This window comes from Peromyscus eremicus, chromosome X (genome assembly GCF_949786415.1).
Source record: "Peromyscus eremicus chromosome X, PerEre_H2_v1, whole genome shotgun sequence".
NCBI classification, from domain to species: domain Eukaryota; kingdom Metazoa; phylum Chordata; class Mammalia; order Rodentia; family Cricetidae; genus Peromyscus; species Peromyscus eremicus.
This window is the reverse complement of record NC_081439.1, coordinates 101073670-101088711: the sequence shown is the minus strand read 5'-3', so window position 1 is coordinate 101088711 and position 15042 is coordinate 101073670. Positions and strand designations below refer to the sequence as shown.

Below are 15042 nucleotides of genomic sequence, written 5' to 3'. Positions count from 1 at the left end.
ATATGTGCATGCTCCCCATAACCATTTTTTCTTGTGGTATCCTAAGAGAACCTCTGTTATCTATGATGGAAGTATTAAATTAATGCACCCTTGATGACATTCCAGGCCTTAAAGAATTCCTAGTTCCCTGTTGTTTTTGTACTTTTGTGCTGCTCTCTCTCTCTCTCTCTCTCTCTCTCTCTCTCTCTCTCTCTCTCTCTCTCTCTCCCTCTCTCTCTCTCTGTGTGTGTGTGTGTGTGTGTGTGTGTGTGTGTGTGTGTGTGTACCAAACCTGGGGAATTGGATTTATCTACCATAGAGCTAAATGCCCTGCCCTTACAGAATTCTTAATTCTCAGACCATAATCAAAAGGTATTTCCATGGCATATTACTGCCCACCAGAGGAGTTGGCAGGCCAGAAATAAGATATTTTACTTTCTCTTGCATCTTCAAGCAGGCACACAAATCAAGAAAATGAACCTGGAGTCAACTTGCTCAAGACCCTCCTTACTGTGCAGATCAGCTGTTCTTAACCTGTGGGTCGCAACCCTTTGGAGGGGTCAATCAACCCTTTCATAGGGGTCGCATATTAGATATCCTGCATAACAGATGCTGTGGGATGGTCTGTATGTCAAGTGTGTTGCTGATTGGTCAGTAAATAAATCACTGATTGGCCATTGGCTAGGCAGGAAGTATAGGTGGGACAAGGAAAAGAATTCTGGGAAGTGGGAGGCTGAGTCAGGGGGACACTGCCAGCCGCCATCAGGACAAGGAAGATGTAAAGTACCGGTAAGCCACAAGCCAAGTGGCAATGTATAGATTAATGGAAATGGGCTAAATATAAGAGTAAGAGCTAGACAATGACAGGCCTGAGCTAATGGCCAAGCAGTTTAAATAATGTAAGAGTCTGTGTGTTTATTTTATAAGTGGGCTCTGGGACTGGCGGGACTTGGTGGCGGGAGCTGGAGAGAAATTCTCCAGCAACAAATGGCGTCCAACGTGGTGGCAAGAGTTTCCACCTAAAAACTTAAAAAAAAGATTCTAAAACGGACCTAAAAACAGCTTCCTAATTGTCTCTCTCAAATAAGCGGCAGCTGCCGGTTTGAGCTACTGGCGGGTTCCTAGCGTGCGCTCTCGACCTGCAGTATGGTGGGAATGAGGCCTCTGCAAGTAGCACATTAAACTGTGTGGTGAATTTAGCCTTTGCTAGTACAAAACAAAAAAAGAGGTTTCTGGGCTACACGCTACTTTGGTAAAAGCATAGACCCACTATTTCTGAGAGTTACGGCTCCCAGAGCTGGCGGAAAGCGGACTACCGCCATGTTGGGAAGCTAAAGTGGGCGGAGCCAGCAGCCACAGCTGCTGCAGTTTAAGGCAATAGATTCACAATAAGACAGATTCAGATGTAATAGTTTACAATGTGTGTAAAAGATACGTAGGCTTGAAAGAGAGAGAAAAAGGTGATATATAGAGTTATAGAAACAAATACATAGTTTTAAAAAATAAAGTCTTTAAAGAGACAGTAAAGGTAGTATAAAAATAAGCCACGTAAAGATGAATATTACACAGAGAATCTGGATTGTGTTGTCTTTGGGATTCTTAACTGCAGAGAGATATTTGATTGTAAAGGAAGCTGAGTTAAACCAATATGCATATTTTAAAGATATCTTGACTTCAAAATTTGGATATAAGGATATGTTGCTTTGGAAAAGAGTCTCTTTTGTTTCCACAGAAAGCCAGAGACTATGGATTTGTTCCAGATTAAGATACATCAGGTTTGACCAGCCAAGACCCCCTGAAAGGTCTCCAATGACACCATGGCCCAGATGATTCAACATCCAGAATGGTTTCAAGTCAACTGGCTCAGATATACAGCCTCACGGACTACTCCATGATCCTAAAATTTTCTTTCTGTCTCCATAAGATACAGCGCCCCCCTCCAGCAGGAAGTAGTAAGAGAAGCTACGCCCAAATTCCCAAATATACCAAGCTGGCTTTAGAGATGGAATTGGCTCACTCCCCCTCTAAACCCAGACATATTGCTCAAAAAAAAAATGGTTAAGAGATTCTTCTGTCCCAAATCAGAAGAGCCCTCTGGTGTGGGACAGAGAAAAAACAATATTTTTATTTAAATCAGGTTGATTATAAATACAATCTCTTTCTAAAACAAAAAGGGGGATAGTTTAGATATGATAGGATGAAAGGGTAGATTAATGAACCTACTTTTAAAGAGTAACAACTTGTTTAAAATGTTTTACATTGCTATAGATTTTAGTTTATTGATACAAGTTTAAACTTAATTTTGTTATACTGTATATATATTTCTATTCTTGTTTGAGGTATTATGTTTATGTAACTCATTTAAAATTATAATGGATAATTAAAAAATAGATTAATAATTAGTCATCTATGATAATCATATTTGTAGCCATGTTAGTTAAGTCTTCTAGGTATACATAGTTATATTTCAGATAGATAGGTAGTCTTCAAACACTTCAAAGACCTACAGAATATGGCATTTAAAATGTTTTAAAAATTTAGACTTTTTGGACAGTGAGACATGTCTGCTCCTGACAGCACCGATTTACTTCAGAGAGGAGGATGGGCATCGAAGACACTCCATACGGAGTTTATCTTCACCTTGACAAAAATAGCCATTTGGGCAAGAAACTGTTCTTGCCTGGACTGCTTGATCAACTGGACATGCAGGACCCATAGAAAGGTGACCACTGAACTTTGCTTGACAAAACGGTCCTTCAGGTTCCTGCTTTGCAGAGAAAACTGCCAGACATTCTACAGGACACAGAGAAAAGTGAATAAGAGACTCTAGGCCTGTGGGCTGAAGACAGATGCCCCAACTTTACAAGAGAACTTTGAATGACTGTCCAGGCTGCCAGCTGTCTCTGTCTACCCTACAAGACTCCTAAAAGTTGCTTATATCCTTCTCCCATTTCTCAGGCAGTATTATATCCTTCTGAGGTCTTTGATGTGGTTAAAGACTAGATACTTACAATTTTCCTTAGTTATAATAAAAGATAAGTTAGATATAAAACCTTAAACTTACAAATATAAGATAAATAGGATCTCTTCTTTAATATTGTAACTGTAATTCTTGCTTGATAATTGTTTTGTTATATGTAATTTTACTATGTTAAAGTTAAAACCTTCCTTTTTAAGAAAAGAAAAGGGGAAGTGCTGTAGGATGGTCTGTATGTCAAGTGTGTTGCTGATTGGTCAGTAAATAAATCACTGATTGGCCATTGGCTAGGCAGGAAGTATAGGTGGGACAAGGAAAAGAATTCTGGGAAGTGGGAGGCTGAGTCAGGGGGACACTGCCAGCCGCCATCAGGACAAGGAAGATGTAAAGTACCGGTAAGCCACAAGCCAAGTGGCAATGTATAGATTAATGGAAATGGGCTAAATATAAGAGTAAGAGCTAGACAATGACAGGCCTGAGCTAATGGCCAAGCAGTTTAAATAATGTAAGAGTCTGTGTGTTTATTTTATAAGTGGGCTCTGGGACTGGCGGGACTTGGTGGCGGGAGCTGGAGAGAAATTCTCCAGCAACAAACAGATATTTACATTATTATTCATAACAGTAGCAAAAATACAGTTATGATGTAGCAACAAATTAATTTTATGGTTGGAGGTCACCACAAAATGAGGAATTGTGTAAAAGGGTCGCAGCATTAGGAAGGTTGAGAAACACTGGTGTAGATGCTTGTAACCCAAGGGTCTACCTTTCGTGCTTGGTTTAAGGTGGAGGAATCCTTATTCTCTTTCTGAACTTCTTTTCCCCACATCTCTGGCTTCAGCCTCTAAAGCCCAGTGTGGAGAATCCATGTCCCCAATGACTCAGTTGTCCTCTTTGGATGCAGTGTACTAGCTGATGGAGGAGCTCGAGGAGAGAATCGTGAAGGTCAGGGGAAATTCTCTAATCCCCACATTTTTGCAGTACTCCAGTCCTTTAACTACCCAAATGTTCCCTCTACCCCATCTTTCTAGTGCAGTATAGAAGTGATTTATCTTGCTCTTTGTCCCTGTGTTTCTGACTTCTGGAAAGCATGGCCAGAATCTGTCAGAATCGGTGTCTTTGTCCTGAGGCTCTTATCCTCTACCTCCTTGGGAGTCCCCTCGGAACTTGCCACCATCCAGGTAGGGAAAGGAATCCTAGCACAGGGCTGTTGTCACTGCACTGCAATGTTGGCCCAGTCACTTAATCTCTTCAGGCCTCGGTGTCCTCAGAGGCTGTTGTGAGGGTGGCATGCAATCATTTTGATGAAAATCCTAAACAAATCATCAGGCCTTCTGGTGGAACAGTCCTTTGGGAACATGATAAACGAAAATGGCCTCATTTCTCCACGGCCTCCTGTTTCCTCTCTCTCCAGCCCCAGGATGGCAGCTGTTTTTCCAGCTCTAGTGAACAAAAAGAATAGATTGTCTGCCACCCCAACGTCACTGGACATAAAAAGAGTCTGTAAACAATGAGCGGAAAAGACCTAAATGAACAATAGGTCTGCTTGGGGCACCTGAGATTAGAAATAGCTACTGGAACTCCTTTACCCGACTCCTTTCTAATCTAAGGGTTAGAAATCAGTGGGGAAATGTAATCTTGGGATCCTACCACTCAGGTGGCCCAGGACAGATGAACAAAGCCTACTGTTTTCAATGTAGCATTTAGCCAGAATTCCTCAAACAGCTAAAACTAGCTCTTTATTTATGAAGTGTCTAAGGTATTTCAGTTTTCTCCTCTGGGGATTCTTTCCATTCATATAACTTTGCCTGGTGAAATCCTGACTCTTATGAGAACCATAGTCCTGGAAAAGAGCATGGTTAAGAAAACAGAAAAGATATTCACACTAACCTAGAATATAGGAGGAGAACCAATCAGATAATTTAAACTTGCTCTGTTTGTTTTCAATGGACCATCCATTCCACAAACTTGAAAACTGAGGTCAGGTCTAGTGGCCCATAGATACGAGGGAAAGCTCAGGGTAGAATGCCATCAAATGCAATGCCAATAACTCCCGAAGCAACACCACCCTGGGGAAAGTATGTGAATTCCAGAGCTAAAGGGCTCTGGGTGTGATTCTTATACATTTCATCTGCAACAGAGAAGAGCTGTGAAGATATTGAGATTTTTTTTTAATATGACTCGCATGGTAACAAGGTAATTTGTCACATTTTCCTAGATGCTGACAGAAGACAGGAAACTCCTGACTTAATATCCTGAGAGATAAGGGACTCTTTCTCACAGCAACAGCACTGGCTAGAACATAAATATTTTCTTAGATTAATATCTCTTCCCCCAAGTCCTATCTCAGTTACTCAAAGAGGAAATACCTGAACACACTGGATTTTTTTGTACTTGTTTTTCAAGACAGGGTTTCTCTGTGTAGTTGGCTGTCCTGGAACTCACTCTGCAGACCAGGATGACCTTGAACTCACAGAGATCTGCCTGCCTCTGCCTCCTGAGTGCTGGGATTAAAGGCGTGCGCCACCACGGTCTGGCCTGAACACACTGAATGTTGTGTTACAGGAAAGCAGCACTGAGCTTAATAAATAGAAATCTTTCGTGAGGGCCAGTAACTACACCTGACTTTTGCTTGTTCCAGAGATAGGCTTATCTTCTAAAGCTATTCGCATAGGCATGACAAGGTGTACTGGAACTATGTCAACCAGTATGCCTTCTCAGAGGAAGTTCAGAAGCACACAAAACCAGTGGAAGATGTTCACATGATGCTTGCATGAACAAGTTCGTTAATCTCTTGAGTCTCAATTCTTCCTCATGTCTCAAGCGTGTATCATAATAGCAATCATCTCTGGAATTGTGAAGATGAAATGATTCATACACGTTAAAGTACTAGGCACCCAGAGGATGCTCAACAGTGGTTGGTTTTTATCCCCACCCTCACTTTCTCAGTACAATTACTACAAGGTTCTGTTAGTCTGCATTTCCCATTCTGTTCTTGTAGTCATTCCCTGACTCCCAACAAAGACCTCAGTTTATTTTCACTGTCTTTCCTCACTTATTTGCTGGAAGTCTAGTTTAATTAATTTGTTAAGTAATGAACCCATCCATCCATAAACTAAATGGTTAATATAACATGTTATGCCAGATAGTGCTACTAGATATAGAGAATGGAAAAGACGTGATCACCACTCCCCTGATATTTGCTCTTTTGTTTGGGGGACAAATAAAGAAATCACATGAAAGTACTGTTCATCAGGAAAGCAGAACATTTAGACTAGAAGACTGCCTCACCAGGCCTAAGGTCACATCCATATAAGGTCACATCCATATAAGGTCACATCCATATAGGGTCACATCCATACAGGGTCACATCTCTCACCACTTTTCCTTGATGGAGTCAAACTTCACTCCTGGCCCTTAACTAGATGAAAGGTCAGTCTAAACTTGTAGGGCAGCTGAGATGGAGCATGCTGTCCAAGGAGTGGAGTCCGATTTCTTTCTAACACAGGCAGCAACACTGGTGATAGAAATGAAGGTCAAGGAAATAGGCTTCTAGAATCTGCTAATATCTTTAAAGAACAGATCCAAGCAGGCTTTGGAAGAGCCATTCTTTCCCTATTTGTCTGTCTGTCTTTCTTTCCTTCTCTTTCTCCCTTCTGTCATTACTTCCTTTGACAGGCTCTCACTGTGTATCTCAGGCTGGCCTCCTCAAATGTGTAATTCTTTTACCTCTTCCAAGTGCTGAGATTTCAGGCCTGTGTGGTAACATCTGGTAATAGTAGAGCCATTTGTTAAGAGAAAGCAACAACATATCAAAGGGATAAAGCCATTCTTTAAGAGAAAACGAATTATCAAATATTTTGTCTTTCATTCTTAAGGAACATATACAGTACTCTCAGTTTTTTTAAAAAATGGATTTTATGTAGCCCAAGCTGGCCTTGAACTCATAATCATTCTTCCTTAGCCTCTCATGTGCTTTATAGGCACATGCTACCATGTCTGGCTACTGTCCTCATTTTTCACAGTTTATTAGCCACACAAAACTTCCTCTCATAAAATCTCAGCCTCCCTCCTGATAGAGAGGACCATACACTATGAATTGCTAGGCTATTCACTAGTCCGTTACCACCCATGCTCCCCAGTGAACGCTTTCTCTCTCAATTAAGAGTTTAAGAGCTTTGAAGGCAAGAAGTATACCTTATAAATCCTTATAACTTCTGCTCCTCCCATTCCCACCCAAGCCTGTATCTATTCAATGATAAAAAAACAATCTGTTCCTTAAAAAAAATCTGGCTAAAAAAAAGAAATGATGCTGTGGAATGGCATGGTGTTTACAAGCAGAATCATGGCTATTTTATTTATAAAAATTCCCAGACTTCTTTGGTCAGTCACCCTTATGGTATCAACAGAAACACTTTCCCCCAAGTAATTTGTGAGCCCAGACAGATTGGTTTCCCTGTTTTCACAGATAGAAAGTCAAGTGTTAAATTGGGCCAATCACATGCTAGTACAGTACTGCTAGGAATAGTAAGTAGCAAAGAAACAGTATCCCCAACTCTCACTTTAATCATTAGCTTGTCTTCTTTCTTGGTCTAATCCCTTTGATCCTGCTTCAGGAAACTTTCCAAGTGTGATGTCAAAACTTCTTCCACACTTCATCCCGGGAGATGAGTAGGAGGCAGGTGCTCGTTGACTTCTAACAAGGGGTGGGAGAGGGGCACTCACCTTCCAGCTATTGTAAGTTTGGGGGTCAAGGGGAGAAGCTGACTCTTTAGCAAGATCAGGATCTGAAGGAGTCTTCAAATATGGCAGCCAAGGGACCTTTACAGGTAGGGAAAAGGAAGAAAGCCACAACTGTCAATATTAGCCTGCTTACTCAGTCTTACTGTTCATTTGTTGGGATTGGAATTAAGAGCATTTGGGAAATCAATACTTCCTAACTTGATTCTAGATGGAGAAAGACAGGCTTGGAAAGCACATTGAATTCAGATGGAGACATCTCAGTATACATAGCTAGATCCAAATTGAACTACCAACATCTACGAAAAAAAATAAAAATAAAATAACCTGGCCAGGCATGATGATGCAGGCCTTTAATCTCTCAGCATTTGGAAGGTAGAGACAGGCAGATCTCTATGATTTCAAGGCCAACCTGGTCTAAATAGCAAGTTCCAGGCATCCAGGGCTACAAAGAAAGACTCTGTGTCAAAATAAAAGAAAAGAACCTTAAAGCACTGTAGCTACAGTAACTTCTCAGGCATTCATCCATTTAAAAATGTGAAAGAAACTCACATAACAATCTTCTTTACAGTCTGGGGATGAAACTAAGGGTCACACACATACCATGCCAAAGTTCTGCTACTGAGCTGCACCTCCAGGCTTAATAGCAATACATTTTAATTGGCTTTATTTAAAGCAGTTTTGGGTCACAGCAAAATGGAGCATAAATATAACTCTTAAACACTCCCTGCTTCCTTCCATATTTTCTCCCATTATCAATATCCTCCATCAGAGCAGTGCACTTAGTCCAACTGATGAGCCCACATTCCTATCACCCAAAGCCCATAGTTTACATTAGAATTTACTCTGTGTGATAAATGTATAATGACACATGTCAATTATTACAGCATCATTCACAATAGTTTCATAGTTCTCCAAATCCTCTATATTCTATGGTTCATTCATTCTTTTTTACTAACACTTGGCAAGCACTGACATTTTTATAGTACCCAGTTTTACCTTTTCAACAATGTTATATAATTAGAACCATACAGTATGTAACCTTTTCATACTGTACAAAAAGATATTTGTTAGTATAACATTTTTGTATCCATAGTCATAGGAGATACTGTTCAATATAGGACTATCATCTATATTTCACTGTAAACAATTTAATAAATATCTGAAAGTTGATATATGCTAAGCCTATAGTAGCACTAAGAAAATAAAAGTATAAATAAATTTTAAAAATTAAAATTTGCATTTAAAATCTACTTAATATAAAAATATCAGTAAAGGAATAATAAAGGAACCAAGGAAACAGACATGATACATATAGAAAACAAGAAACAGATGGTCATAAATGCAAGTATACCAGTAATGATCTTGAAGCTGGGCGTGGTGGCACATGCCTGGAATCCCAGCACTTGGGAGGCTAAAGTAGGACAGCTTGGACTTCAGGCTTATCTCCAAAACGATGACATAGATGGTATTAAATGAGCTATCTCACAGGCAGAGGCTCCAAGAATGGATTAAAAGACATATCCAATATACGCTACTTTAAAAACAGTTTAGATTCAAAAATATAAAATATATTAAAAGTAAAAGAAAGGGAGAAGATATGCAAAAAGCAACCACAAGAAAGCTAGGAAAACATGGAAATAGGAAAGGGACATGCTGGGAAGAAGGGGGGTCCAGAGAGAGTGGGAGTGAGATAAAAGAGGGAAATAGGGGTGTTTATGAGCAGAATATATTACACAACATATATAAAATTATTACAGAATAAATAAAATATTTTTTAAAGAAAGCAGAACAAGGTACATTTTAAGAAAATAATTACTAGAACATAAAAGACACATTTTGTAATGAGACAAGTTCAACCCCACTGTAGTATATGGAAACTAAATTGTAAGTTCAGGGTCCTAGTGCTCCTCACCCTTGAACAGCAGTTCAGAAGAGGCAGGCCCAGTGACTGCCTCTGGATACCTCTGTCTTCTATGCTGTTGCTGCCAGCGTTTGTGCTTGGGGCAACAGTTCAAGGGCACAGGAGCAGAGGACGAGAGTGGCCAAGACACCTAACATGGCGCTGGTTGCCAGTGACTTCTTTGATGGAATGTTAACATTTCAACCAGGGAGTCACGTAGTAAAACTTCCCTTCATCAACTTCATGAAAGTACACAGCACCTCCTTTCTGAATACCGATGCAAACTCCTATCTGCTGCCCATCACACCCAGCAGTGTGGAGTGGGCTCTACAGAGTCCCTATCCAAATTATACAACATGGATGGATGTCATGGAGAAGCATGGCCATCAGACACATACATTTGGGAAACTAGACTGTACTTCAGGTCATCACTCCATCAGTGAGTGTGCGGAAGCACGGAAAAGAGACGTTGCAGTCTTGCTCAGATCAGAAGGCAGGCCTTTGGTTAGTTAATCTTATCTCCAATAAAAATAAAAGGGCATGATGGAAGGGAACTGGCAGAATACCTACAAAGTGGTCAATTGGCTAAGACAGGATGCAATTAACTACACTAAACCATTTGCCCTTTACATGGGGTTGAATTTACCACACCCTTACCCTTCACCGTCTTCAGGAGAAAATTTTGGCTCTTCAACATTTCACACAACCTCTTTCTTGGCTTGAAAAAGTAGCTTGTGGTGTCATTAAAATCCCAAAGTGCTTGCCTTTGTCAGAAATGCACCCTGTGGATTATTATTCTTCCTATACAAAAAGCTTCACTGGGAAGTTTACCGAAAAGGAAATTAAGAACATTAGAATTTTTTGTTACACTATCTGTGTTGAGAAAGATGCCATGGCAGCTGAAATTATTTTGCCTCTTCACAAGTTTTCTTCTTCATGAAAACTATTGTTTTATATATATATATATATGGAGATGGTAGAGGAACATTGTCAGTTTTATAAAATGAGTATGTATGAAGCTTGTGCCCATGTTCCACTTTTGATGGTGGGACCAGGAATTAAGGCCAACCTACAAGTACTAAACGTGGTTTCTCTTGGGGATATTCACTCTACTATGTTTGATGTTTGATATTATTACTGGGATTCCTCTGCCTCAGGCCAGGAGTGGATACTTTTTGTCGTTAGAACCATCTGCAAAAGAACGTACATACAAAAACTTCTGTCTGCCTTGGAGTCTGCGCAAATTCTATGGATTCAATGCAAATGCTTCTAACATGTTGTGAACTGGCAGTGGAAGTCCATAGCCTACTATGATGGTGCTTCAGTGGGACCTCAACTTCCTGATCTTTCCTCAGGTGTGGATGAACTAACATATTGCAACAGAATTTCCAGAAACTACTTATTCTATGGACCAGAAGCTTCATTCTATTATAAACTACCCCAAAGTGTCTGCTTCTGTCCACCAATACAATAAAGAGCAGTTATCACCTGGAAACAAAGTGTAGGACAAAATTATTCAAACGTTATGGCACCTTAGGTGACATCAAGAGTGGCCAAAAGAACCAAAGAAATATGAAAATACAATCCACTAGTGGCTTAAAACTCACTATTCTCTAGTAGCAGTGGGCAATAATAAAACGTGGCTCTCGGAGTATGTATAAATACGCTGATGCATATTAAACAGAAACAACATTCGTAATTGCTAATTTTACTTACTTTTAAAAATATAAACTATAAGCTTCAATCGATAGCTCAGTTGGTAAAGAAGGGGGACTGTAGGTCGAGGTAGTGTAATATTCATTGTATCTTAAGACCGATGATTACAGAACTAGACGTATTTTCAAAAATGATTACTACTAAGACTTTATTGTTGCAGATCTCTGACAGCTTAATAGTGGAAGTTTCTCTGGATAATATAGAATGTGAAGCATTTTAATAGCTGCTGGCTATTGTTTATGAATCATGATGTTTCACGACTTACTTGTATTTGATGGGACTATTTGGTTGTATTTGATATATTAGAACTATTTAGTGGAACATAAACCCTGGATGTAGCTTATTTCATTATTCCTTTTTTCTTTTTTTAAAATAGATAGCATCTGCAGAAGGGAAAGCTTCAAAAGGTACAAAGAGGATGCAAAGTCTCCTTCCTTTTCCAGTCAGGTCCCCTTCCAAAAGGCATCTACTAAAACCACCTTGTTCGGATTTTCTTTGTGGACAAGCTGTGCATTTGCCACCAAATGGACATATTCTTTACACACACATATAAGCACACACACAATTGATAATATGCCATATTGTTTCTTCTTGCATATTGCATTCTGGTTTATTTATTTCCAATTAACAGTAGATACTGAGAAGTGAAATTGCTGAATCAAAAATATCAATAAAATTGCTCTAGACTTTGTCAAGTTACTTCTAAAGAAATTTGGATACTTGGTGTTCTCATCAGCCTGATAGCAAATATTTTACTTTTATTTATTGTAAGTATTGAACTTTTTTCATAGATCCAGTAGCTGTTAGAATTTGCATTATGATGACTGTGGTGGTTTGAAAGAAAATGGCCCCTAAAGGGAGTGACACTATTAGGAAGTATGGCCTTGTTGGAGCAGGTGTGGCTTTGTTGGAGAAAGTGTGTCACTATGGGAGCAGGCATTGAGGTCTCATATATGCTTAAGCCACGTCCAGTGAGACTGTTCATTTCCTGTTGCCTGTGGGATCAAGATGTAGCTCCTTCTCCACTCTCAGCTCCTTCTCCAGCACCATGTCTGCCTGCATGCTGTCATGTCCTGCCATGATGATAATGGACTAAACTTCTGAAACTGTAAGCCAGCCCCAATTAAATGTTTTCTTTATAAGAGTTGCCATGGTCAGGTGTCTTTTCACAGCAGTAGATACCCTAACTAAGACAATCACACTTCCTGGTTCTATTAATAGCCAATTTCTCTGTTGGTTGTCAGCCTTGTGTTTTGTTTCATGTATGCTTTATGTATTAGCTTTAGGGGGGAAAGGGGAGGGGATTGGAGAGATGGCTCAGTGATAAAGAACACTGGCTAATTTTCCAGAGAACTCGGGTTCAATTCCCAGCATCTACATGGTGGCTCACATCTGTCTGTAACTCCAGTTTCAGTGGATCAATGACCAAAGAAATGTATGTTTGAAAACACTGGAAATAACATTTTTTTCAAGTTTGTCTTTTGATACTGATCTGAAAATTTTGACATGCAGGAAATTGTATTTTCTTTTTTAAGGCTTTTACAAAGGAAGATTTATGTGCATAAAGAAATATTTTCTTCTCCATTAATGTTAACACACATGCCATTTGCTGAAGCAGAGAACACAAGTAAACATTTTTTTTAAATTTTATTTTATTTTATTTTACAATACAATTCAGTTCTACATATCAGCCACGGATTCCTTTGTTCTCCCCCTCCCACACCCCTCCCCTTCCCCCCAGCCCACCTCCCATTCCCACCTCCTCCAGGGCAAAGCCTCCCCCAAGGACTGAGATCAACCTGGTAGACTCAGTCCAGGTAGGTCCAGTCCCCTCCTCCCAGACCGAGCCAAGGGATCCTGCATAGGTCCCAGGTTTCAAACAGCCAACTCATGCAATGAGCACAGGACTCGGTCCCACTGCCTGAATGCCTCCCAAACAGATCAAGCCAATCAACTGTCTCACCCATTCAGAGGGCCTGATCCAGTTGGGGACCCCTCAGCCATTGGTTCATAGTTCATGTGTTTCCATTCGTTTGGCTATTTGTCCCTGTACTTTATCCAACCTTGGTCTCAACAATTCTCACTCATATAAACCCTCCTCTTTCTCGCTAATTGGACTCCCCAAGCTCCACCCAGGGCCTAACTGTGGATCTCTGCATCCAGTTCCCTCAGTCATTGGATGGGGTTTCTAGCATGACAATTAGGGTGTTTGGCCATCCCATCACCAGAGTAGGTCAGTTCGGGCTGTCTCTCGACCATTGCCAGCAGTCTGTTGTGAGGGTATCTTTGTGGATTTCTGTGGGCCTCTCTAGCACTTTGCTTCTTCCTATTCTCATGTGGTCTTCATTTACCATGGTCTCCTATTCCTTGTTCTCCCTCTCTGTTGTTGATCCAGCTGGGATCTCCCGCTCCCCCAAGCTCTATTTCCCTCGACCCTCGCCCTTCACTACCCCCACTCATGTCCATATTGTTCATGTAGATCTCATCCATTTCTCTGTCATTGGGCGATGCCTGTGTCTTTCTTGGGGTCCTGTTTTCCAGGTAGCCTCCCTGGTGATGTGAGTAGCAGTCCAGTCATCCTTGTTCCACATCTTGTAACATGTTTAAAAATAATTGTACTAAATAATTATTATGAGTTTTTTCAATTAAATATTCTTTAAAATGTAAAAAAAGGGGTTGGGGATTTAGCTCAGTGGTAGAGCACTTGCCTAACAAGCGCAAGGCTCTGGGTTCGGTCCTCAGCTCCTGAAGAAAAAAAAAAAAAAAAAGAAAATTCATTCGCCGGGCGGTGGTGGTGCACGCCTTTAATCCCAGCACTCGGGAGGCAGAGCCAGGCGGATCTCTGTGAGTTCGAGGCCAGCCTGGGCTACAAAGCGAGTTCCAGGAAAGGCACAAAGCTACACAGAGAAACCCTGTCTCGAAAAACAAAAACAAAAACAAAATCAAAAACAAAAACAAAAAAATGTAATAAAAACAGTTTAACCCATCTAAAAAAACATAACATCAAATATATTTTCACTTAACAAAAGTCACTAAAATGCATAAGGCAAAATTAGACAACTAAATGGAAAAAATAGACAAATCAACTAATATCCTATTCTTGGGAATGAATACACAAGAAAATGGAGGACTTGACCAGTAATAGAAATTGAACAGCTTTAACAGTTATGTGTAGAACATTTTTCCCTACAGCAACAAAACCCATATTCTTCTCAAGTGAACACAGAATGTTCTCTTGAGGTAAGTAAATTATATGCTAGTCTAAAAACTAAGTAACAGTACACTTAGGATGTTAGAAATAATATAAAAAATTAAATCGCTCTACAAACACAATATAATGAAGTTAGACAACAAACTTTCAGAAATTCATGAATAAATGAAAATTAATGAACTGACTTATGGATCTATGAGTAAAGTATAAGGGAAACTAGAGTATAACTTCACATGAATGAAAATGAAGACTTGGTATAGCAAAACTTACAAGATACAGCCAGTACAAAAACGTAGAGAAATTTCCAATTGTAAACACCTATATTTACAAGTGAGGAAAGGACCCTTGCCCACCATGCATGAGGCCCTAGGCTCAGTACCCAGCATGTAAAAGAAGAAAAAGGAGGGGAGGAGAAGGGGAGGAGGAGGAAGATGAGGAGGAAGAGAAGGGGAAGAATCTGTGTTGTTGGCACATGCCTGTAGTACCAGCACTTGGAAGGCACAGGCGAAAGACTCGAGT

At 40.1% G+C, this 15042-nt stretch overlaps 1 pseudogene; it reads left to right on the top strand.

Annotated features, from left to right (window-relative positions):
- Positions 1–5138: 5138 nt before the first annotated feature.
- LOC131900180 (arylsulfatase K-like) lies at positions 5139–11188 on the top strand (annotated as a pseudogene).
- Positions 11189–15042: the final 3854 nt, after the last annotated feature.